Source organism: Bos grunniens, chromosome 29 (assembly GCF_055505025.1).
Source record: "Bos grunniens cultivar Pamir isolate PY7600 chromosome 29, Bosgru_T2T1.0, whole genome shotgun sequence".
NCBI classification, from domain to species: Eukaryota; Metazoa; Chordata; class Mammalia; order Artiodactyla; family Bovidae; genus Bos; species Bos grunniens.
This window is the reverse complement of record NC_141193.1, coordinates 41381015-41405146: the sequence shown is the minus strand read 5'-3', so window position 1 is coordinate 41405146 and position 24132 is coordinate 41381015. Positions and strand designations below refer to the sequence as shown.

Sequence of the window (24132 nt, the reverse complement as noted above, 5' to 3'; positions counted from 1 at the left end):
CTTTGTCGGCTCCTTCTCCTCCTGCCCCCAATCCCTCTCAGCATCAGAGTCTTTTCCAATGAGTCAACTCTTCGAATGAGGTGGCCAAAGTACTGGAGTTTCAGCTTTAGCATCATTCTTTCCAAAGAAATCCCAGGGCTGATCTCCTTCAGAATGGACTGGTTGGATGTCCTTGCAGTCCAAGGGACTCTCAAGAGTCTTCTCCAACACCACAGTTCAAAAGCATCATTTCTTCGGCCCTCAGCTTTCTTCACAGTCCAACTCTCACATCCATACATGACCACAGGAAAAACCATAGCCTTTAGCTGCTTCTAATCAATAACCTCAGATATGCAGATGACACCACCCTTATGGCAGAAAGTGAAGAGGAACTAAAAAGCCTCTTGATGAAAGTGAAAGAGGAGAGTGAAAAACTTGGCTTAAAGCTCAACATTCAGAAAACGAAGATCATGGCATCCGGTCCCATCACTTCATGGGAAATAGATGGGGAAACAGGGGAAACAGTGTCAGACTTTATTTTTTGGGGCTCCAAAATCACTGCAGATGGTGACTGCAGCCATGAAATTAACGGACGCTTACTCCTTGGAAGGAAAGTTATGTCCAACCTAGACAGCATATTGAAAAGCAGAGACATTACTTTGCCAACAAAGGTCTGTCTAGTTAAGGCTATGGTTTTTCCTGTGGTCATGTATGGATGTGAGAGTTGGACTGTGAAGAAGGCTGAGTGCCAAAGAATTGATGCTTTTGAACTGTGGTGTTGGAGAAGACTCTTGAGAGTCCCTTGAACTGCAAGGAGATCCAACCAGTCCATTCTGAAGGAGATCAGCCCTGGGATTTCTTTGGAAGGAATGATGCTAAAGCTGAAACTCCAGTACTTTGGCCACCTCATTCGAAGAGTTGACTCATTGGAAAAGACTCTGATGCTGGGAGGGATTGAGGGCAGGAGGAGAAGGAGCCGACAGAGGATGAGATGGCTGGATGGCATCACTGACTCAATGGACATGAGTCTGGGTGAACTCCGGGAGTTGGTGATGGACAGGGAGGCCTGGCGTGCTGCGATTCATGGGGTCGCAAAGAGTCGGACACGACTGAGCAACTGAACTAAACTGAACTGAATAGTTTATAGTTTGTAGAAATTAAATGCAAATTGTATTTTTAAATTACCAGCAAATCTCATTTCCTGCTATCAGATTGCCTAGACACACTCAGTGCTGTCTTTCTTGCCTTCTTTGACTGCTTCTTGTTTAGTTTCTAGGCTTAGAATGGTTGCTTGTTGGTTCTAGCATTGAGAACTCTGGATTGCACACTGGTGCTATGTTCAGGGTTCTCACAAGCTGCTGGATGGAAAAAAAGAGAGCAGTAAAGGTATTCTGGGAAAGATTGAGGGCAGGAGAAGAAGGAGACAACAGAGGATGAGATGGTTGGATGACATCACCAACTCAGTGGACATGGGTTTGGGTGAACGGGAGTTGGCACATTGAATCCATATCACAACTTAAAATGATGACATCTCCCTGCCTTTCTCACTGCCACTCTTCCTTGCCTCCCTCCTCCTCCTTCTCTCTCTCTCCCCCTTTCACTTCATTCCCTCTCTCTTCCTTTTCTTCCCTCCCTATTTCTATGAGAAATATAGCATAGCTGTAAAAGCACAGGTTCTGAAGTTAGATTTCCTGGGTTCAAAGCCCAGTTTCACCCCTTTACAATCTGTACATTGATCCAGTTAACTATTTGGGGGCTCATTTTACTTCCCCCCCCAAAAAAAATCTTCTCATAAGGCTGGTATGAATATTAGATAAAATAATGCCAGTAAAATGTTTAGAATAGTACTTATTACGATCTTAATAAGTGTGAGTTACCATTGTGAATATATCTCTCTTTAGACTGTGGGGTCCAGAAGAGTGGGTATTCTGTTTACTAGGTGTGTCCAGTGCTGAGTAGTGTAGAGTCTTCATAAGTATTGGTTGAATAAATAAAAGTTGAATCTACCAGTAAATAGCTGTGTGACTTAGGACACATTATTTAACCTCTTTGAAAATGAGTGCTGGGATATAACGTATAATTCACAGGGTTGCCAAAGAATTTCATGGGATAAGACTAGAAAGGAGGCACAAGAGCCCAGAGTTTCAGAGCAGAGGCTTTGTGGTCAGGCGCGAATAGGTTTGAATCTTATTCTCCAACTAGATATGACCTTCAATAAATCACTAAAATCTGCAAAATGGAGATCATAATTTTTATTTCAGAGGGTAAGGATGAAATGACACATGTATATACTTAGAACATTGTTTTCTTAAAATAGTTTGTTAATATGGGAAAGGACTTTGTAAGCTTGAGGTCACCATTAAAGCCGATTTTCACATTTTATTAAATAGAACATTTTTTATTTAAATTCTTCCATTAAGTGGCACCAAATAAGAGCCTAATGGTATCCTCAACATTTAGACAAGACTGAAGAGAATCACGAAATAAAATTTTTATTTGAAGAAAGGAATTTGATGGTGATTTTAACAAGTTGAGATAATTCAAATCTCATAGCTAGACTGATATACTGTCCTACAAAATAACTTTTTTAATTGATAGAAGTGTGATTTGTCTAAAAACTAAAATTTATTATAGTCCAAATACATGCATTGTTTCTGCTTTCCTAATGATAAGGTGCAGAGTTGAAGGACACTAAGAAAGGCTTGAATTTTTATATTTGTTGAGCATAGCAAATTTTTTTGTTTGTTTGTTTGGAGAAACTTAAGAACTCAAAATATTCCTTCTGTAGAAACCAGGAATGTGTTCTGAAGTAACCACTTAGTTGACAATGGAGAGAGGAAGAACATGCTGATCTCTTTGGTCTCCTCCATTATCCCTTCACTTTTTTACTGCTCTCCCCTTATTTCTGGACTAGTCACCCCAGCCACCTGCTGCACCTCTCACACCCCAAGCACCCCCCTCTCCCTGAGCCTTGGCTTTCGGTGTTTCTACTATCTAGACTGTATTCCTCCAATTAGTCATATGGCTAACCTCTCATCCCTCCTTCAGGTGCTTCAATATCACCTTGGTGAAGCTTTCTTTAATCATCTCTTTTAATATTACAGTATCCCAAGCTCTACTCAGTTTTCCCATCCCCATTATCAGCTTGATACTTCTCCACTGCACTGACCAAAATTTGATAGTATGTGCAGAATTTACTTGTTTGTTTATTATCTGTCTCCCCTTTCCTCTTCAGTGTCACCTTCATAACAGCAGGGACTTTTTTTTGCTTTGTTTACTGTTATATCCCTAACCCTTAGAATGGTGCCTGGCATGTCATAAGCACTCAGTAAATATTTCATGAATGAATGAATGAGCTTTCCAAGTTAAGATTAAAAAAGAAACAATTGTAGTTTCCTGTGGGAAATTCCTGGTTCATAAATAAGTCTTTGACCTACATGTCAGATCAAATGTGGTTGGGCAGGTTACTTAGGTTCTGTGCTCCAAATGCAGAATTCAGAAAAAAATTTCTCTCTCCAGTTGTAATGTAATAGACTAGGTTAAATACCACTCATCCAAAATTCATGTCCATCAAGAACTGTGAATGTAATCTTATTTGGAAATTGGGTCTTTGCAAATGTAGTTAAGATGAAGTTATACTGGATTAGGGTGGTCCCTAGATGCGGAAAAAGTGGAAACAGTGACAGAGTTTATTTTTGTTGGGTTCCAAAGTCAACTGCAGATGGTGACTGCAGCTATGGCAGTCACTTGCTCCTCGGAAGAGAAGACACTTCCAAAAGACACTTGCTCCTTGAAAGAAAAGCTGTGGCCAACCTAGACAACATATTATAAAGCAGAGACATCACTTTGCTGAAAAAGTCTGTATAGTCCAAGCTGTCATTTTTCCAGTCATGTACAGATGTGAGAGTTGGACCATAAAGAAGGCTGAGTGCTGAAGAATGGATAATTTTGAATTGTGCTGGAGAAGACTCTTGAGAGTCCCTTGTCCTACAAGATCAAACCAGTCAGTCCTAATGGAAATCAACCCTGAGTATTCATTGGAAGAACTAATACTGAAGCTCCAATACTTTGGCAACCTGATACAAAGAGCTGACCCATTAGAAAAGACCTTGGTGCTGGGAAAGATTGAGGGCAGGAAGAGAAGGGGGAAACAGAGGATGAGATGGTTGGATGGCATCACTGACTCAATGAACATGAGTTTAAGCAAACTCCAGGAGATAGTGAAGGACAGGGAAGCCTGACATGCTGTAGTCTATGGGATCACAAAGACTTGGACACAGCTTAGCAACTGAGGAACATAGGCTGATGTCTTTATAAGAAGAGAGAAATTTGGATGCAGATGCACAGGGGCTTCCCTGGTGGCCCAGCAGTAAAGAATCTGCCTGCCAATGCGGGAGACGTGGGTTTGATCCCTGGGTCAGAAAGAGCCCCTGGAGAAGGAAATACAATCCATTCCAGTATTCTTGTCTGGGAAATCTCATGGATAACGGAGGCTGGCAGGCTACAGTCCATGGGGTACTGGACACCACTTAGCTGCTAAACAACAGCACAGGGAGAATGCCATGTGATAAACAGAGGCAGAGATTAGAGTGATATATCTACAAGTCACAGAATACCAAGGATTGCCAATAACTACCAGCAACTAAAGAAAAGCAAGGTAGGATCCTTCACTAAAACCTTTAAAGAGAGCATAACCCTGCTGACACCCTGGCTGTGGGCTTCTAACATCCAGAACTATGAGAAAATAAATTTCTGCTGTTCTCAACCAACAATTCTGTGGTAATTTGTTATTGCAGCCCAAGGAAACTAATACACGTAGAAATAGGGTACATTCATTCAGTCCTTAATTCATTGTGCAAACATTGTTGAGCATTAGACCTTGTGCTAATAAGCGATGATAAATGACCCAGTTTTCTCCCTGTCCTCAAGGAGCTCATAGTTGAGTGTCTGAGACCAAGAATAAATGGAAATTGTTGTAATGAAAGTGCTATAGGAGAGTGAATCAAACAGTACAGAAAATGAGCATATAATTAATCTAGCCTGGGGAAAGGGAGCGTAAGAAAAGACTCTTCTAAAGGGGTAATTTTGAATAAGATTATAGAATAATCTTATTCTGTAAGACAGAAAATAGAATAGCTTTTGTAGACAGAGAAAAACACATACAAAGGGACAGAAGCAGAAGAGAATGTGGTGTAACTTAGGACGTGCCTGAAGTTGATTTCTGCTGTAGTTGCTTGTGATGGAGTGGTTGCATGGAGTATGTTTCAGTGGGAGTATGATGTAATAATTCAGTGATACCTAAAGAGAGTTCTAACTAGAATAGGGTAGGAAACTCTTCTGGAAATAAACTAATAGTTTAGAGCAATGTAGGATTCTAGGGTTATCTTGATTCTGGTGCTTAGTTGGATTGGTTCTGGATAATGGTGAGAAAAGGATGTTTTAAGGTAGGATCCTTTGTAAAAGCTTGTAATTCAGAATTACAACTTTTAGCCAGTGTACGTGATTCAGTTTGTGTGTGTGTGTGTGTTGGTGTGAGATGCTGGGTAATAGAATCTGACAGATACCTGTTTTAAAGACATGATATTTAAGAGACAGTGTGGGAGTAAAACATGCATTGGATTTCTGTCTTGAGTCTGAGCTCATGTCACAGTCATGTTTCTTTTTGAACCTTATAATTTTATCTTCTGAAGTCTTAGTCTCCTTTGAAAGTTAGTATTTGTTTCACTAATATCACAGAGTTATTGTAGGATAAAATGAAATAAAGTATTCAAAAATTCTTTCAACTCTTTTTTAAGAGTTTTCAACTCTTAATAAGCAGTATGCTGCTGCTGCTGCTGCTAAGTCGCTTCAGTCTTGTCCGACTCTGTGCGACCCCATAGACGGCCTCCTACCAGGCTCCTCTGTCCCTGGGATTCTCCAGGCAAGAAGATTCTCCAGCCCACTGGAGTGGGCTGCCATTTCCTTCTCCAATGCATGAAAGTGAAAAGTCGCTCAGTCGTGTCCGACTCTTAGCCACCCCATGGACTGCAGCCCACCAGGCTCCTCCGTCCATGAGATTTTCCAGGCAAGAGTACTGGAGTGAGGTACCATTGCCTTCTCCAATAAGCAGTATACAAATGTGAATTATTATAAGATACTTCAACCACAGTGGGGGCTTCTCAACTAGGCAACCAATTCTAAGATGCGATGATGTACATTTCTATTTAGGCAAGCACCTAAATCAGTGTACTTTGTCATTATTTTCCAAATATTCTAGTGCCATGAAAATCAACCTGAAGTCCTACAAGATTTTATTTTTTTTTTATTTTTATTTTATTTTTTTTTTATTTTTTTTCCTCTAATTTTATTTTATTTTTAAACTTTACATAATTGTATTAGTTTTGCCAAATATCAAAATGAATCCGCCACAGGTATACAAGATTTTAAATAACTTGAGACAGGGAAGCTGAATAACTTCCCGCTGACTTTCTCATAACTTCCCACAAACCTGGCACAAAATTTCTGCTCAAAATCCTTTGTTGGAGACATGAGTAAATGAACAACAACAAAGATAAATTAGTGACATTAAACATTTTTGTAGTTGCACTGTTGGATTTTAAGACTGTTGAATCCTTTCAGGTCATCTACATTATTATTTCTATGACTTAAGATTTATTTTCTGCTGTTGCTAAAAACTAATAAAAATGTAAAGTCTGAAGTGACCAAGACTAGCTGGTTATATGCTCTTGTGTTATCCTGCTGTCTTTCTCATTAAAAAAATTGCATTGTAACTGCTTATTTATTTCTATTTTTCTTAACTTCCAAATTATTTTTATATCATAATCTGTTTAATTGTTCTTCTCCTTCACCTGACTCTAGGCTCCCTAAAGGATAGGCATTGTGTTTTGTTTCTGTTTATATTTTATGTCTTTGGCTCATAGAATGTATTCATCATATATAGTTGTTGAATGAATGAAATGAAATTATTTGAGAAAAAGATTTTTATAGGATTCAACAAACATTTATATTTTAAATTTGGTTTCATCAGTAAACAATACTTAAGCACCCATATTACCATTATAAAGACTGAATTGGTTCATGAGTTTTGTATGTACACAATAGACTTAACATCAAACATGCCCCCCACCCCCAAAAAAAAAAATTCTAAAAATACTCAAATGTTTCAGCAGGCTGGTGTTATAAATCTGTGTTTACAGAAAATCATGTTTGATTTATTCATTGCTCCTAATACCATTCTTGGAATTTTTATTTTAGTTCTTTGAAAAAGCAATCACATTCTTAACTCAGTCTGTGCTGTGAAAATAGGTCACTGTGATAGGTCTTTCAGAACAGAAATACATACATAATTGGTATTTGGGGCTAGATCTGATTTGGATAAGTTCTCATTGTAAAAATATTATAGTGCAGTTTATCTTACCCATAAACCTGTCTATATATGATAAGAAATTTATCACTCAGAACAATTAGACAAGGGGAATTGAAAAACCTTAGCCACAAATCTATTAGTAGCTGAATATTTATTATGGAGTATTTCTTAGTTGTGTTCAAAAAAGAAAACAAAGCAAGTTTCCATATTTGTAAAGATATATTCGGCAAAAGTTTAAAGGTACTTCTATGGGAATCTCCAACATGCTGAGCCAAGTCTTGTTGCCTGTGGTTAAGAAGTCCTAAAGACTAGCATAGGGAATTAAAAAAAAATTTTTTTAATTTTGTATTGGAATATAGTTGATTAGCAATGTTGTGTTGGTTTCAGGTGTACAGCAAAGTGATTCAGTTATACGTATACATGTATCTATTCTTTTTCCAATTATTTTCCCATTTAGGTTATTACAGAGGATTGGGCAGAGTTCCCTAACACAGGAAATTTTTTAAATCAAAGTGAAATTTCAGGTGGGAGAAGAAACAGATGTCACAAAGAGAGGAAGTAATTAATTGGGGAGGGTCATTCTAGGCTTAAGAAAAAGTGTGAGACTGGTGCTAGGTGACAAAATAGGAGTCAGGTTGGTGAGTTTGATAAACCATAGTAGAGTATAATTTGGCAGGGAGATGCAGGGTGAGATGGGCAGGGGAGAAGTTTGACCTTATTCTTTATGTTGTGGAGGAATTTTGGAATGATTTTGCAAGGTGTGGTAGGGAAGAGCTATTTACTTTAGGGGTGTGAATTCTGAAATATGTGAAAAAATGGATTTGAGAGATTGAGACCAGAGGAAATAGGAAAAACTATGAGACTGCCCTGGTAGGCAAGGTCAGAGCTCAGAAGGAGTTGAACCAGAGAGGCAGTGGTGGGAGTGGACGGAGGGGGCAGATGCTGGAGACTAGGCAGAGGGGAATCTCCACTTCAGCCTTTATGGGGTCCCAAAGGACATGGAAGTGAGCCTCATGGGCAGAGCTACCTTTCTTGTTTTGCCATAGATTTTAGCACAGTCCTGCAGCTAAGCTCTGATGGGACGATGAATTTCCAAAAAGAGCTCCTGGGATGCAGAGCTTATATCCTCTTTTGTTGTTGGTGGTTGGACTCGACTTGGGCCAAGGAAATACAAACTGGGGGCAAAGGCAGGATATATTGTCTCCCCTCCCAAACTCTACCTTTATCCTACTCTTCCTCATGCAAGTAAGCTTCTGCTCTGAGGATCCTTTCATGGGCAGGAAGCTAAACTCCTTCCAGGGCATCTGAAGATATATAAATACTCCACTCTGAGAGACCTTTTGGAATCATTGTGCCAAGTCCTAATATTTTGATATTTATCTACATTTTTTTCTTTCCCTTTTATTTACTCCTTGCTTGTGAGGTCACATAAAACAGTAGTAAATATCCAGACAACAAAGAAATAAGGAAGGAAGTTAACAGATATGAACTCTACATAATTAAAGCCAAGCTTACCTTTTTTAAGGGGGCAGTGAGCAATTTTCACCTTATTCTGGCAGGTTACTTGCTAATTTCAGACCTTGAAGGCACAAAGGGACAATTGAGGTAGTCCGGTGAGAAAGTCTTTTATTTGATCCAGTGTCCCTCCCTCCTATTAAATAGAAATAGCAGTCATCAATTAGTTGTGTGACTTAAGTGACATTTAACTTCTCAGTGTCTTAGATGTCCAGTCCAAAAGGCTTGTAGTGCAGGAAAATAAAGAGATAATAGATGTGGAGAGTGCTTTGAAATTTTTGAGAGCCGATGCAGAAATGCAGAGCAGTGTGTTTTGTAACTTCTGAAGGCCTGATTGTGGCAGATTTTCAGGTTAGATTGATTTACTCAACCACAGATTTGTTTGTACTCTACACTCTTCCTGGCATTAGTGGTTATTTTCCTGTAAGTCGGTACAGTCTGTCCTCAGTGATCAGATCAGTTGTGATGAGAGATAGAAATGGGACTCAGACCCAGGCAACACTTCTGACTCAAAGTCCATTCTCTTTTTATGGTGCTTTTGCATTCATAGCTTCTTGTAAAGTGTGTGTGTGTGTCTGTGCGCGCGCGTGTGTGTATGACAGAAAATGAATGTTTGCAAAAACGTAAATGCACACTCGAAACTTTACAAACTAAAATCAACTCCCCTTCCCTTTTCCTAACATTTCTTTATTCCCTTCTCCATCCCTTTAACCACATTCATCTTCCCCATCTTCCTTCTGTTCATTTTTCTGTTTCATATAAGTTGGTAGTAGTATGGATGGTGATTGCTAACTTATAGGGGTTGATATAGTAGAAATTTAATATAATAATTTTATGTTTTCTTTTTCTCCTTGCTTAAAAGAGGCTTGTTTGAAGAATTTTTAATCTTCTTCTTAAAACCATGCTCTTCACCTGTGCATGAAAATCACCCTCCTGTCATCTCAGGCCCCGTTAACCTATCTTCCAGGGACTCACTCCAGCAACTGGTATCACTTGTAGCAGCTGTATTTTGGGGTTTCTCATAGCCTTATCTCTTTTCTTTCAACTGCTTGAAGTTGCACCTCCCTGATCCATTATGCAGGCACTTCTCCAGATATTCCTGTTTCCCTCCTGAGTCAGACCACAGCATCAGCTGGCAATGAGCACCATGCTGCAGTGGGAGAGGACAGCTCGAAGTTAGAGGAGAGGCTGGGGAAGCAGACAGAATCAGGCCAACTGCTCCTTTTTAGAATGGATTTGGTTATATTGAAATAAGTGGGGGATTATCTGGAACCTGAACTAGATATATGATTAGTAAATAAAAATACCTGATTCCCTACTTTGTGCAAGGCACTCTTTTTAAGTCTTGTATCCCAAAACATGCTTTTTGGGATACTTAGAGCTCAGCTAGAGAGCTAAACATGGTCATTTTGTGTGTTTGTGTTAGTTTCTCAATTGTGTCCAACTCTTTGCAAACCCATGGACTGTGGCCTGCCAGGCTCCTCTGTCCATGGGATTCTCCAGGCAATAATATTAGAATGGGTTGCCATACACTTATCCAAGGGATCTTTCCAATCCAGTGATCACTGGGGTCTCCTGCTCTGTGGGCAGATTTCTTTATGGTTTAAGTCACCTGGGAAGCCCCAAACATGGTCATTCATAACTGCAATTCAAGATAGAATCTGTGTGACATGTTATAATGTAGAAGAATGTAGCATAAAATGGATAGAAGTTGGATGACTGAATGGACAAAAGGGATTTTAAAGGACTCTCTGGAGACAGAAGTGCCTGGTAGGACAGGGTTAGGGGGAAAAAAGGGGGGGAAGAAGAGATATAAGACAACTTTCATTAAAAGGAGTTTAACTCATCTGTCTCTTGAACAGAAGGCAGGCTTCTCAAGCAATGACTGCTGCGGTCTGGGCTTACCCAGAGCTAGAGAGAAAAGAAGCCCAGCCAGAGTGATTAGAAGAAACAGGAGAGGTGACCAGTCTGCCAGGATGGAAATAAGAGGATCATTTTTTGTTGTGTCCAAATCTGAGCTCAGTTAACATCTGGGATTACTGAGTCACTGATCTCAGGAGCAACTGAGTCCAAAGGTTTTCATACTTGTCTGTGAACATGTACCACTCTTCATTACTTTGAAAAGCTTTCACCTACATCATGAGCGGATACATGGACAGAAGGAGTGTAAGAACTATATTTAAAATGCTATGAAAATCCAGATATGGGAGATAATTTAACAGTTGAGTATATGAGGGAAAATATTTTGCTTCATTCATTTTAAATTTATTCATCCATTCTTCCATGTAAACCATTTGAGAAATACTGTTTGAAACCGTATTCTCGTCAGGTGCTGGAGATACAGTAGCCAGTATAACAGATGTGGTTCTCTCATGGAACTTACTGTCTACTAATGAGACCATTCACAAATGACTAATTAGACTTTTGGTAAATTCTAAGAAGGAAAAGTACAGGGTGCTTTGACAGCATATAAAACAAGGGCCTGGGACTTCCCCGGGAGTCCAGTGGTTAAGACTCCACACTTCCACTGCAGGGGGCACAGGTTCAATCCCTGAGCAAAAAAACAAAACAAAGCAAACTGGACCCAAGGGCCTAGCTTAGTCTTGAGGGAATCAGACAAGTGTGCATAGAGTAGACAGAATCTGAGGTGGACTATTTTTACAGAATTGAGCTAGAAAAGTTTAATAATATCACTGATTCACACATTGTTTTCCTAGGGCTTAGAGCCATAGCCTTTCAAAAAACATTCATTTTCACTTTTGCCTAGTTTATCAGTGTAATATTGAGCCATGTACTACTGTACAGTAAGAAATAGTCTTCACTTTCCTTTGTATACCTGAAGAAATTGATCTTGAGGGCAAAGTCAGGAAGCCTTCTTTATTGAAGTTGAACTACCCTTTGTATAATTCATGGGATATTCACAATGCTTTATCATAAATATGTATATGATATAAAATTTTACATGTTTATGCAGTGTTATTCGTGAACCATACATTGTGAATACTTTTAATAATGCCTTGGCATAGTTTATTTAAATTACTTATTCAGATGTTTATCTTGTTTTCTAGATCCTTGATTTACTGAGTACTTAGCATAGTGCCTAAAGGAAAGTAGACTCTCAGTATTTTCTTTCATGAATAAATTAATAGAAGGCAATATTATGTGTGCTCAGTTGTGTCCAACTCTTTGCAGCCCCATGGACTGTATCCCACCAGGCTCCTCTGTCCATGGAATTTTCCAGGCAATACTGGAATGGGTTGTCATTTCCTATTCCAGGGGATCTTCCCGACTCAGGGATCAAGCCCGCGTCCCTTACGTCTCTTGCATTGACAGGCAGATTCTTTACCACTACTGCCACCTGGGAAGCCCAGTGATATTTCTCATTAAAAGTTATTTTTAAACGATGCTTTGCAAGCATCGCTTTATATGATCTAGATATAAATCATGTTATAAGTTTTATTGTGTTAGTTCAGGTGCTATAAGAAAAAAATACATACTAAGATAGGATTAAATGGTGTAAGAGAATTTGTGGGGGAAATACCTGTGAAGACCTTGATGCTGGGAAAGATTGAGGGCAGGAGGAGAAGGGAGTGATAGAGAATGACATGCTTGGATGGCATCACCGACTCAATGGACATGAGTTTGAGCAAACTCTGGGAGATAGTGAAGGACAGGGAATCTTACCTTGGTGTGCTGCAGTCCATGGGGTTGCAAAGAATCAGACACCACTTAGCGACTGAACAACGAATAGCAACCTGTGAGGAATAAGGGGAGGGAATAGGAATGGACAGGGAAAACCTTCAGGTAATGATGCAGGTCTGAAAACTGTGAAAGCAAAGGGGGAAGTTACGAGGTTTGGGGAGGAAGAATCAGAGAGTACAGTGCAGTTCTAAGAAAGTTTCAGCAAGGTCAGTGGAGAGCCTCTGAACTAAAGTTGCCGGCTACAGGATTTCTGAGCCCCTTAGGAATCGGCCGTTAGTATCGTTCTGCTCAGTTATTGGCTGGGAACAGCCCAGGGGAAGCATGGCTTCAGACATCACAGAGTAGGATCAGACAGCTGGAGGTACCAGTCAGTTTGCTCTCCTGGAAACTTCGCTTGAAGGAGATGTGAGTGGCTCGCTTGTACCACCATTACAGTTGTGAAGGAAACATAGAGTAAGAAAATGTATGAAGAATAATGTTGCCATTTTAGATGGTTTGAACTGAGAAGGCCTTTAGGACAGGATAACACATGGATGTAAATCTGGGTAAAAAGATAAGAAGAACCATGTGGACATGTTTTTAAGGTGTTTCCAGGCATAAGGAAGTACAAAAAGAAAGGTGCTGAGGAGTGTCCTTGGATTTCATGAATAAGGAAGGAGAAGATCAGTGTGTCTGGATTAGAGTGAGAGATGGCGAAAGGGATTGTATTTATCCATTCAACAAATATTTATTGGGTGCAGTTCTGTCCCGGACACTCTTCGAGGCACTGGGGATACTGAAAGGAACTAAAGAGGCTCCAAATCCTCTTCCCTTACTGGATTTAAATCCTACCAGGGAAGACAGGCAATTAGCAACGTAATCAATTAGATAGTGATCAATGCTGAGAGAGAGAGTACAGTCGGGATGGGGGATATGAAATGTTGAGTGGATGGAGAGAGTGGTAGGGCAGGCCTTATTAAGAAAGTGAGTTTTTAATAAAGATCTGATAAAAGTGAGAGAGCAGACTAGGCAGCTGTGAAATAGAGGGATATTCCACGTACAGGAAAAAAAAAAACCCACAACTTTGAGGTGGGAGTCTGTCTCGTATGATAGAAGAACAGTCAGGAGGTCTGGGTGAATGAAGACGGGAGTCAGTGAGGGGAAATAGGAGATGAAATCAGAGAGGTATTGGAAAGCCAGATTCTGAAGAGCTTCTAGATCATATAAATGAATTTCAGGTAAGGGGGCGTGTTTCTTTGTGCCATAGGCAAAGAGAAGCCCCGGGGACACTGAATCAAAATTGTAGAAATAGTTCTGCTCCCTAGTTTTCCATGCCTCCTTGTACCAACAGCTTTTCCTGGTACAGGAAGGATCAGTGCTGTGTGTGTGTGTGTGTGTGTGTGTGTGTGTGTGTGTGTGTGTGTGTGCGTGTGTGTGTGTGTGTGTTGTTCTGTCATTTCTGACTTTGCTCCCTAGTTTTCATGACTTCGTGTAGCAGCAGCTTTGCCTGGTACATGAAGGATCAGTGCTGTGTGTGTGTGGTGTGTGTGTGTGTGTGAGTTATTCAGTCGTTTCTGACTCTGCTCCCTAGATTTTTGTGCCTTCGTGTAGCAGCAGCTTTGCCTGGTACAGGAAGGCTCAATGCTGGGGCAGGTTGCCAAAAGTAATGTCAGTTTAGAAACAGAGAGTGGGGGAAATTGAACTTAACAGGGCAGGTACTTGTATCCAGTGATAAAGTATTGCGTGTTAGAATTGGAAGGATCTTTGACTGAAGAAGTATGATCTTTTAAGTTTACTGGTTAAGAAACAGGAGCTTGATGAGAAAAAGAGAGACCAAGGTCCCAGAATCCGTTTGTGGCAGACCTGAGACTGGGGCCTGCATTAGAACTCTGCACCACAGCGGCCTCTCCTCCTGTGGGTTGACCCAGTGTGCTTGCAGAGAGGTTAAGTGCATATCGTGGGAGGATAGATGAGCGTGTGCAGATGAGCTTGTTTTTCACATCAGCCTTTTTCATTAAGGACTAGAGCAATTGGCTGACTCCTTTTTCTCACCTCTCCCTGGAGAGCCCTTCTATTCCTCCCTTGCTGACAATTGCCCATTTAGGTTATAAACTCACTGAGTGGAAAGTGTGCTGGTTTTGTGGTTCACCTCTTATTAAGACCTCCCTCATCCTCTGGTAACTGATCTTATTTGACTGATAATTGCAAATCATCATATAATGTTAATAATATTAGTCTCTTAAGTGAAATTCATTTAACCTGGCTCAGCAGATATTTTATGTATGTCATCGCCCTATGGGGACCACTAGGACTGATAACCCAGGAAAATGTGATCAGTATGGGGTTAAATGGAAATAATATATGATGAAGCTGGCTTGACACTGGGATTTCGAATTGGGAAACCGTATTCTAAAATGCTCACTTGCAGTAGGTGGTCTTTGTCATGATTCCAAGGAAATTACATTCAAATTGTGATGTGTTCTCTGCCACATGCTTGTTAGCATAGGCATCTTGATGGCACGCGAATGTATCAAACAGTATATGTGAAAAGGAAGGTGAAATCGGAAATTTATTTATCTTAGTTACTTGCGTGCTCATGAGAATATGCTATCCTCTGCCAAGGTCACATATAGTCAGTCATTTATTTATTTATTCAGGAGCTGTGCCATACAGTGAGGATATGAGCTTTGGAGTCAAGAGTGTATAGTTTGAATTCTTGTGTTATAGATTACTACTGTGTGACCTTAGGTAGGTTACTGAATTCCTTTGAACCTCTGCTTTTCTCAAAAATGAAATGAAAGTCTTATTTTATATGGTTGTTGCAAGAATAAAAGTAAGTACATTTTAAAAAAACTGTCTAATTACAAGGCCTACCCACAGTAGACACTTCATTACTTGTAGCTATGCACCTTTGCTCCTGCTGCTAAGTCACTTCAGTCGGGTCCGACTCTGTGCGACCCCATAGACGGCAGCCCACCAGGCTCCCCCGTCCCTGGCATTCTCTAGGCAAGAACACTGGAGTGGGTTGCCACTTCCTTCTCCAATGCATGAAAGTGAAAAGTGATAGTGAAGTCACTCAGTCGTGTCCGACTCGTAGTGACCCCATGGACTGCAGCCCACCAGGCTCCTCCATCCATGGGATTTTCCAGGCAAGAGTACTGGAGTGGGGTGCCATTGCCTTCTAGTAGTATTAGTATAAACAGAGTACTGTGGAAACTCAGAGAAGATAGTAAATGTCTGAGGAAATCAGAGAGGGCATCTTGGAGGAGGTGATTTTTGATATAGGGTTTAATAAGAAGCCATTTGCCAGAGGCAGAGGACATGGAAGAGTAATCAGGCAGAGGCATTAGTTTGGCTGGAGGCTAGGTATAAAGCTTAGGATGGAAGGATAGATGAGTGGGTGAAACAGTTCATTTATAGTTTGATATGGGCTTCTCAGGTGGCTCAGATGGTAAAGAATCCACCTGCAGTTCAGGAGACCCAGGTTTAATCCCTCAGTCAGGAAGATCCCCTGGAGAAGGGAACGACTACCCACTCCAATATTCTTGCCTGGAGAACCCCATGGGCAGAGGAGCCTGGTGGGCTACATTCCACAGGGTAGCAAAGAGTCAGACACAACTGAGTGACTAACATTTTCACTTCCACTTTCATGACTTGAGTAGTGATAGGAAAGTTGTACTTTTCACCCTACTTATAAATATCTCCTTCATTTAAGTCCAACATATGCATGTGTGGAGTATAAACTTGGATTGTTTATATGAGTGCAAATGCTCTTTCAGAATGTATAATTGATCAGTATAAATCTAATTTAAATGGATTCAATTATCAGTTAAATTTAATACATTTGTGTGCCAAGCATGGTGCTAATCACTGAGAAAACTGTAATTAATGAAAGGGATTGAATTTTGCCTCAAGAAACTCAAGATAATGGGAAAGCCAATCCATTAATGAGTACTTCAAGTGTTACAACGGGAGTAAAACTGTGCAGTGGAAGGGTTGTTGCTTGAGCTAGAGCTTAAAAGATGAATAGAATTCCCAAATGTTTTTAAAAATTGTTAATATTTTAGAGGGAATTTGTTGAATGTGATTTGAATAGCTTTGGTACCTAGAAAGATCCTTAGGTAGGCCAGGAGGTGGGGCTTCTGCTTCATAGTTACACCTTTGGCTAGCCCTATACTTAGAAAAATAATGCAATTGTTTGTATGGTCGGAGAAGACATCTGAGAGTATAAACTTTATTTTCTATGCTCATTAGCACAATACGTGTGTGGTTGATGTTTGGCATATGAGACATTACTTATGCATGAGCAATAGGGATGAGATGTTGTCCTGATAAAAATTTAATTACTATACACTGTATTGCTGATGAGACAGTCAACTGAGTAGCACTGACAAGTTGTCTCAACAGTGAAATGTGTTTGACGAAATGTCCAGTCAATGACAAGATAAAGAATTATCCCACTAGAACTATGATAACTGTAGCTGTGAAAAACAACTGCCAAAAAGAAGTTGAAATTACATAGGTGAACGTGTGAGATAGATAGCCAGTGGAGGCTGTTCTGTTGCCAAGAGGGGTGGGGCTGCTGGGGTGGGAGGGAGGATATATATGTATACTTATAGCTGATTCACATTTTTGTACAGCAGAAACACGACATTATACAGCAATTATATTCCAATTAAAAATTATAAATGTTATAACATGACCAAGAATAAATGTGATGCTATTGAACTTTAATAATAATAATAAAAGACTAGAACTTTCCGATATTTAAGAAGGAGTAGAGTATAAATCTAGTGCGGTGCGTGTGTGCTCAGTCATGTCCGACTCCTTTGTAGCCCACCAGGGTCCTTTACCCATGGGATTTTTCCAGGCAAGAATACTGGAATGTGTTGCCATTTCAGTATTCCCAACCCAGGGATCAAACTCACATCTCCTGCTTCTCTTGCACTGTCAGCAGACTGAGCCACTGGGGAAGCCCAAAATATAAATCTATCCATTTATGAAATCAGCTGGTTTCCCATTTTATTTTATGAAGCCTGAAAATATCTCCTCAACATTTATTGGGATGAAATAAACATTTACTGTTTATATTCCATGTACTTGCTGCTTTCACTATCATTAAGTCAAAGCAACATCAAAAACTCCATTTTAGCCAAAATGGAATTTGAGTCTCAAAGTAGATAAATGATTTTCCTGATGTCACTTGGTTTGAAGGGGGCAGAACTAAAATTCCAACTCAGGTCTACCTGGTTTAAAATTCTTAGGTCTTTCCACTATAAACCATTGCCCCTACTGGTTATTGAATAAGAGGAATGCAAATATTTGGCATTATGTTTTCCAAAATTGAGAATAAAAAGATTAGGCCTGTATCTCTCTGCTACAAAGAAAATACATAGTTGAACAGATGACTAAACCACACTTTGATTTCTTTCTTAGCTAATACTATCTGGATCAGCCTTTCCTAAATTAGGTTGCTCATTTGAATCCCTTGGGTGAACTTTTAGCAGTACAGATTTCAGGGCTCACCACAGAAAGATTCTGCATTATTGGTACAATATGGGATATATTTTCTTACGTAGCCTGTTTGATTGTGAGGTGCGCCCAGGTTTGGGACCTACAGGGTAGCCATGTAATGAGTGGCTTACTGTTTCTACTTACTTGTGCCTCATTGTATGTGCAGCTTCCTAGAGTCATGGTAAAAGCTCTATTTTATTTTTTTGTTTTTATTATTTTATGGAAAGTATAATATTAGGGGAAGGACAAGTTTTAATCCCTCATAGATAGTGCTTTCCATAGAGAGGTCAATGAGCCATCTACATAAGAGACGCCTTTGGTAGTTGTTAAAAAGTAGATCTATTACAAGAGAGGGAGGTTTTTAGAACTAATATTTATAAAACTTGAACTAATATTCATAAAACTAAGTCAAATAATAGCTGAGTCATAGTTTACCTACAGTAAAATACGTTTTTCTTAAACACTTGGTTCAACAAACTTTGTTATTTGTATACACTCAAAACCACTCTCCAAAACTTTTATCACTTTAGAAAGTTGTCTGTCCCCTCCATCCAGTCACCTCACCTATAACCCTCAGACTCATTTGTCACAGCTGATTAGTTGTGCCTCTTTTAGAAATTCATGTGAATGGAATCATATAGAATCTGTGCATTTGTGTTAGACTTCTTTTGCTCAACATGGTGCCTTTAGTTCATTGATGTTTTTACATGCATTAGTATTTTATTCCTCTTTATTGCTGAGTAATATTACATTGTGTTAATATAAAACAATTTGTTCATTTATCTGTTGTTGAGCTATTTGCAAATTTTGGTTACTATGAATAAAGTTACTATGAACATTTTTGTACAAGTCTTTACATACACCTGGTTCCCTGGTGGCTCAGGCAGTAAAGCATCTGCCTGCAATGGAGGAGACCCAGGTTCGATCCCTGGGTCGGGAAGATCCTCTGGAGAAGGAAATGGCAACCCACTCCAATATTCTTGCCTGGAAAATCTCATGGATGGAGCCTGGTAGGCTACAGTCCATGGGGTCGCAAAGAGTCAGACACAACTGAGTGACTTCACTTCACTTCACTTCACTTCACTTTACATACACCTGAGTTTTCAGTTCTCTTTGGTGACTACCAAGACATGGAATTCCTGAGTTGTGGGATAGATGCTTTTGAATTGTGATGCTGGAGAAGACTGTTGAGGGTCCCTTGGACTAGAAAGAGATCAAACCAGTCAATCCTAAAAGAAATTAACCCTGAATGTTTACCGGAAGGACTGATGCTGAAACAGCAGTACTTTGTCCATCTGATGCAAAGTGCTGACTCATTGGGAAAGACCCTGATGCTGGGAAAGATTGAAGGCAAAGGGATAAGGGGGTGGCAGAGGATGAGACGGTTAGATAGCATCCTTGATTCAACTGACAAGAATTTGAGCAAACTCCTGGAGACAGTGAAGGACAGGGAAGCCTGGTGTGCTGCAGTTCATGGGATTGCAAAGAGTCAGATATGACTTAGCTACTGAACAATAGGATAGATGTATACTTAACTTACAAGAAACTGCCAAGTAATTCTCCAAAATGACTGTACCAGTTTACACTCCCAGAAGCCATGTATGAGAGTTACAGTTGTTCCACATTGTTGATATTTGGCATAGTCAGTATTTTTTATTTTAATCATTTTAATGCATTATAAATGCATGTCATGTTTTTAAAGCAAAATTTTTAAAATAGTTTTCCATCTTTTAATCACAAATCAGTTTAATAAAAGAATGCTCTGTTAAAATGGTGGACAATTAATATCTACATTCTGATAGGCATGAGAGGACAGAGGGAAGCAGAAAGTAGGTTAGAGCTATACCTTGGAATAGCTCTGAATTGAGAGAGAAAATGACTTTATTTGATAACAGTTAATTGCAGTGATTGAGCTGTTTACCTTAGACTTAGAGGGTTATTATTACTTTTAACTCTTGATCTAATTTATGTCTGTAATTTGGGTTCAAGTGTATGAAGTAGATATTAGCTATTTAGCATTTTGTATACCATTACTTTGACAAAAGTCACTAATTTTGAAAAAAAAAGACACAGGAAAAATCAGATTGCTGAAGACCTGCTCTTTAGTGATAGTGTTACATGCCTAGGAAGTGACTAAAACATGCATTCCTAATCAGTACCAGTGATAGTGAGGCATTTATATTCTTTTTTGTTTTATTAGGTCCTTAAAACCCAGTATCTGTTTTGTACTTACAGTACAGTTCAGTAAAGCTCCCCAGCCACACTAACCACATTTCAAGTGTTTAATAGCCACATGTGACTAGTGGCTACTATTTTGGACAGCACAGCTCTAGATATTGACTTAGTAAAAACTGCAGACAGACTTACAGAAGTTTATAGTTTGATCTTTCCAACAAAAGTTCCAGAAGGAGTATTTCCTTTCCACTGGGCCTTCAAATGGTTTATTCAGAACCTTGTGAAAGGGTACAGATTCCCTGAAAGTACCTGAACGCTGTCATTATGACAGAACTCCTTTTATTGCACACCTACCCTATGGTAATGCTTTATTCATTATCCCATCTGAGTCTCACAACAAACTTGAGGAATATAGCATTATTCACATTTCACAGATGAATTAACTAACTGTTGCTCGGAAGGGTTAAGCAACTTGCCAAAGGTTATACACGTGTTACAGGCTTCCTTGGTGGCCCAGTGACAAAGAATCTGTCTGCCAATGCAGGAATATCCTCTGGAGAAGGAAATCACAACCCACTCCAGCATTCTTACCTGGGGAATCTCATGATTCGGATTGGATTTAGCGACTAAACAATAGCACACACATGTTAAGTTTTCATTGTGTTCTTGAGGGGTCTGCAAATATTTAAGAACCTCTGCTCCTCATACAACATTATAAAGCAATTATATTCCAGTTTAAAAAATAATATGTGTTATAACATGACCAAGGAGACCTAGAGATCTGAAGTGATTTGCCAGTTTTATTAGTTAATAGCAGATTAAGAACTTGAACCTAGATCCTTTAACTCCTAATCTAGTGTTCTTTCTATTATCCTGCTTTGTAACAGATGTCCTTCTATGACCACTAATCCCAGCACCTTTGCACGTTTTTTCTTTATAGAAGACTTTATCTCAGATGTTTGCTAGGCCTGAGTCTAATAAGATTCATATGCACAAAAAATATGGCTCATCTGTCATTTAAAATCTTTTTAAAAATAATTTTACCTCATTCTTTTTAAAAGCTGTGCATCATTGTATAAAGGTGTACCTTAATTTATTTGAGCAATTTTTCTTAGAAAAATAATATTTTGGCTATATCTGATTTTTCACTCTTACAAACAATGCTTCAATAAATAACCTTGATCGGGTATCTTAAATCAATATGTGAGTAGTTTTTCAGGATAGGTAACCAGAAAGGAAGTCAAGATTTTAGTAGAAATAGCCCTCCTAAGAAATTGTACCCATGACTGTATTGCCAACACTGGATATTACTGATGTTTTATTGTTTTGGTTAAACTATAATTGATATATAAAATTATAGTAGTTTCAGGCATACAGCATAATGATTCATTATATGTAAATTGTATAATTGTTACCGCAATAAGTCTAGTTAATACCCATTACCATGCATAGTTAGAAATTTGTTTTCTAGTTGTGAGAATTTTTAAGATCTGCTCTCTTAGCCGCCTTCCGATATATGAATACAATGTAGTTTATTAACTATAGTCATCATGCTGTACATTGCCCCCCAGGATTGGGTACCTTTTGACCACCCCCATCCATTTTGCCTAGTCTCCACCCCTACTCCAGCAAACGCCAATCTGTCTCTGTATTTATGAGTTCAGTTTGTTTATTTGTTACACTCCACATAGAAGGGAGATTGTATGATATTTGTTTTTCTCTGTCTGACTTACTTCATTTAGCATAATGGCTTCAAACGTTTTTGAAAATGACAGGATTTCTTTTGTTTTTAGGCTGAATGATATTTTATGTGTATCTCTCTAAATATATGAATAATATCTCTCCCTCATTTTCTTTATTTATCCATTGATGGACATTTAGGTTATTTCCATGTCTTGGCTATTGTAAATAATGCTGCAGTGGATATGGGGGTACAGATATCTTTTCAAGTTAGTGTTTTTGTTTCCTTTAGATAAATTCCCAGAAGTGGAATTACCAGAACACGTGGTAGTTTTATTTTTAATTCTTGAGCAGTGTCCATACTTTCTATAAGGGCTGCAACAATTTACATTCCTGCCAACAGTGGTATTCTCTTTTCTCTCCATCCTTCTCAGAACTTGTTATTTCTTGTCTTTTTGATAGTAGCCATTCTAAAAGATGTGAGGTGATATCTCATTGTGGTTTTGATTTGCATTTTCTGATTAGTGATGTTGAGTATTCTTTGTGTACCTGTTGACCATCTCTCTTGTTTTCTTTGGGACAATGTCTATTCAGGTCTCCTCCCAAGTTTAATTGTTTATAACTTTATTATTGAGTTGTGTGCAGCCTTTACATATTTTGGATGCTAACCCCTTATCAGATATGTGATTTTTAGATATCAGTATATTCTCCTATTCCATAGCATAATTATGAAACTTTTACCTTATTATATGATATTTTAATATTCACTGTTTTGATAAGTACCTTATTTAATTCTTTGAACAGCTTTGCATTATAAATAAGCTAAACAATATGCCCAGTACACTGTAGGTCATAAATGTCGGGACCTAATTGAAATTCAGGGCTCCTGACACCCAGGGCTGTCTCTCTCACACAATGGCCTAAAGCCTCCAATCATGGAGACCGTTCTAGTTGCTTCAGTGTTCAGCGCCTCCGTTTCCTCATTTGCAAAATGAAGGACTTGACTTTCATTTTGGTATTTGACCCTTAAATCCCTTATCTCCTTATGTCTGTGACTTTGTCTTTCAGCTCCATAAATAAAAGATTAATTTAAGGAAAATATAAATTAATATGGTTGTTTTCTTTTCCCGTTAATCCTCTCGCCTTTCTTAAGTAATAGTCTTAGGTTGTCATTGAATAACCAGATTTCCTTTATACTGAAAATATAGGTTCTTCATGTGAGTCTAGAAGCCAATGGTTGAATTAATATTTTATGCAAAATTTTCTATGTATGCAGTTATATGTATTTTCTGTGAAAGAGTTCAGAGTTTTTATTAGATTTTCAAGGATGTCTTAAGAGCAAGAAAGGAAAAAATAGAGCCTTGAATCTAAAATATGACTTGACTTTTCACAGTGTAACATACACACATCATTTTAGTAATATGTCAGCTGTAAAAAGTAAGGTTCGATTATATCTGAAAAAGTTCTACCAAATTATATGGTTCTCTTCTTACATAGAGGTCTAACAATTTAGTACTCCTGTACTTTGCCATAACCACGTTTCACAAGCTGCTTTAAATCTACCCTCAGTTTTCTTTGATCTTTACAAGGCAGAGAGAAACTTTCAGACTTTGTATAGACATAGCCATTCTATTGTGTTTTATAAGCGGAATATAAGGTGACAAAATGAAATAGGTACAGTTGATTGCTTTAATGTGGATCTCATAGAACGATGCTTACACTTGATTTCTGTCCTCTCTCAAATATTACTTCTTTCCAGAGAATTGTGTGTATGAAGATTGAATACTTTCTCTTGTATCTAGTTAGGGGAAATTGCGAGAGAAAGCTACTTTTTCCTTGCATTTTAGATATAATATTCTAATTTCATGATAATTATCCGTATTAACTATATAGCTGTTCTTAAAACACTTCAGCTTATTTTACCAATGAAACCTCCTGAATTCTAACAAGTAAATGTTCAAGTCAGCTTCCGCTCTGGAGAAAAAAAATGTTGGCTCCAGTGGTGCTCTAAATCTCACTTGTCATCAGCTCTTGAAACTGATTTTTAAAATTTTCAAGGAGTTTTGCCACCTGCTTGGCATCATGTTGGTAGCTTGAAATTGGTCATGGTGGGAGTATTTATACCATGAAGATAAGCAACCACCACTGTTAATCAGAACTCCTATCCACTGGGAACTGCACTGTTCAACACTGACCAGCACACCCCTGTTTGGTTGATATTT

General features: G+C 38.8%; 1 protein-coding gene across 12 annotated transcripts in view; it reads left to right on the top strand.

The window, feature by feature from the left end:
- Positions 1 to 24132, top strand: part of DLG2 (discs large MAGUK scaffold protein 2) — a 2335250-nt gene that overhangs the window by 406997 nt on the left and 1904121 nt on the right. The gene's annotated exons all lie outside the window — the stretch shown is intronic.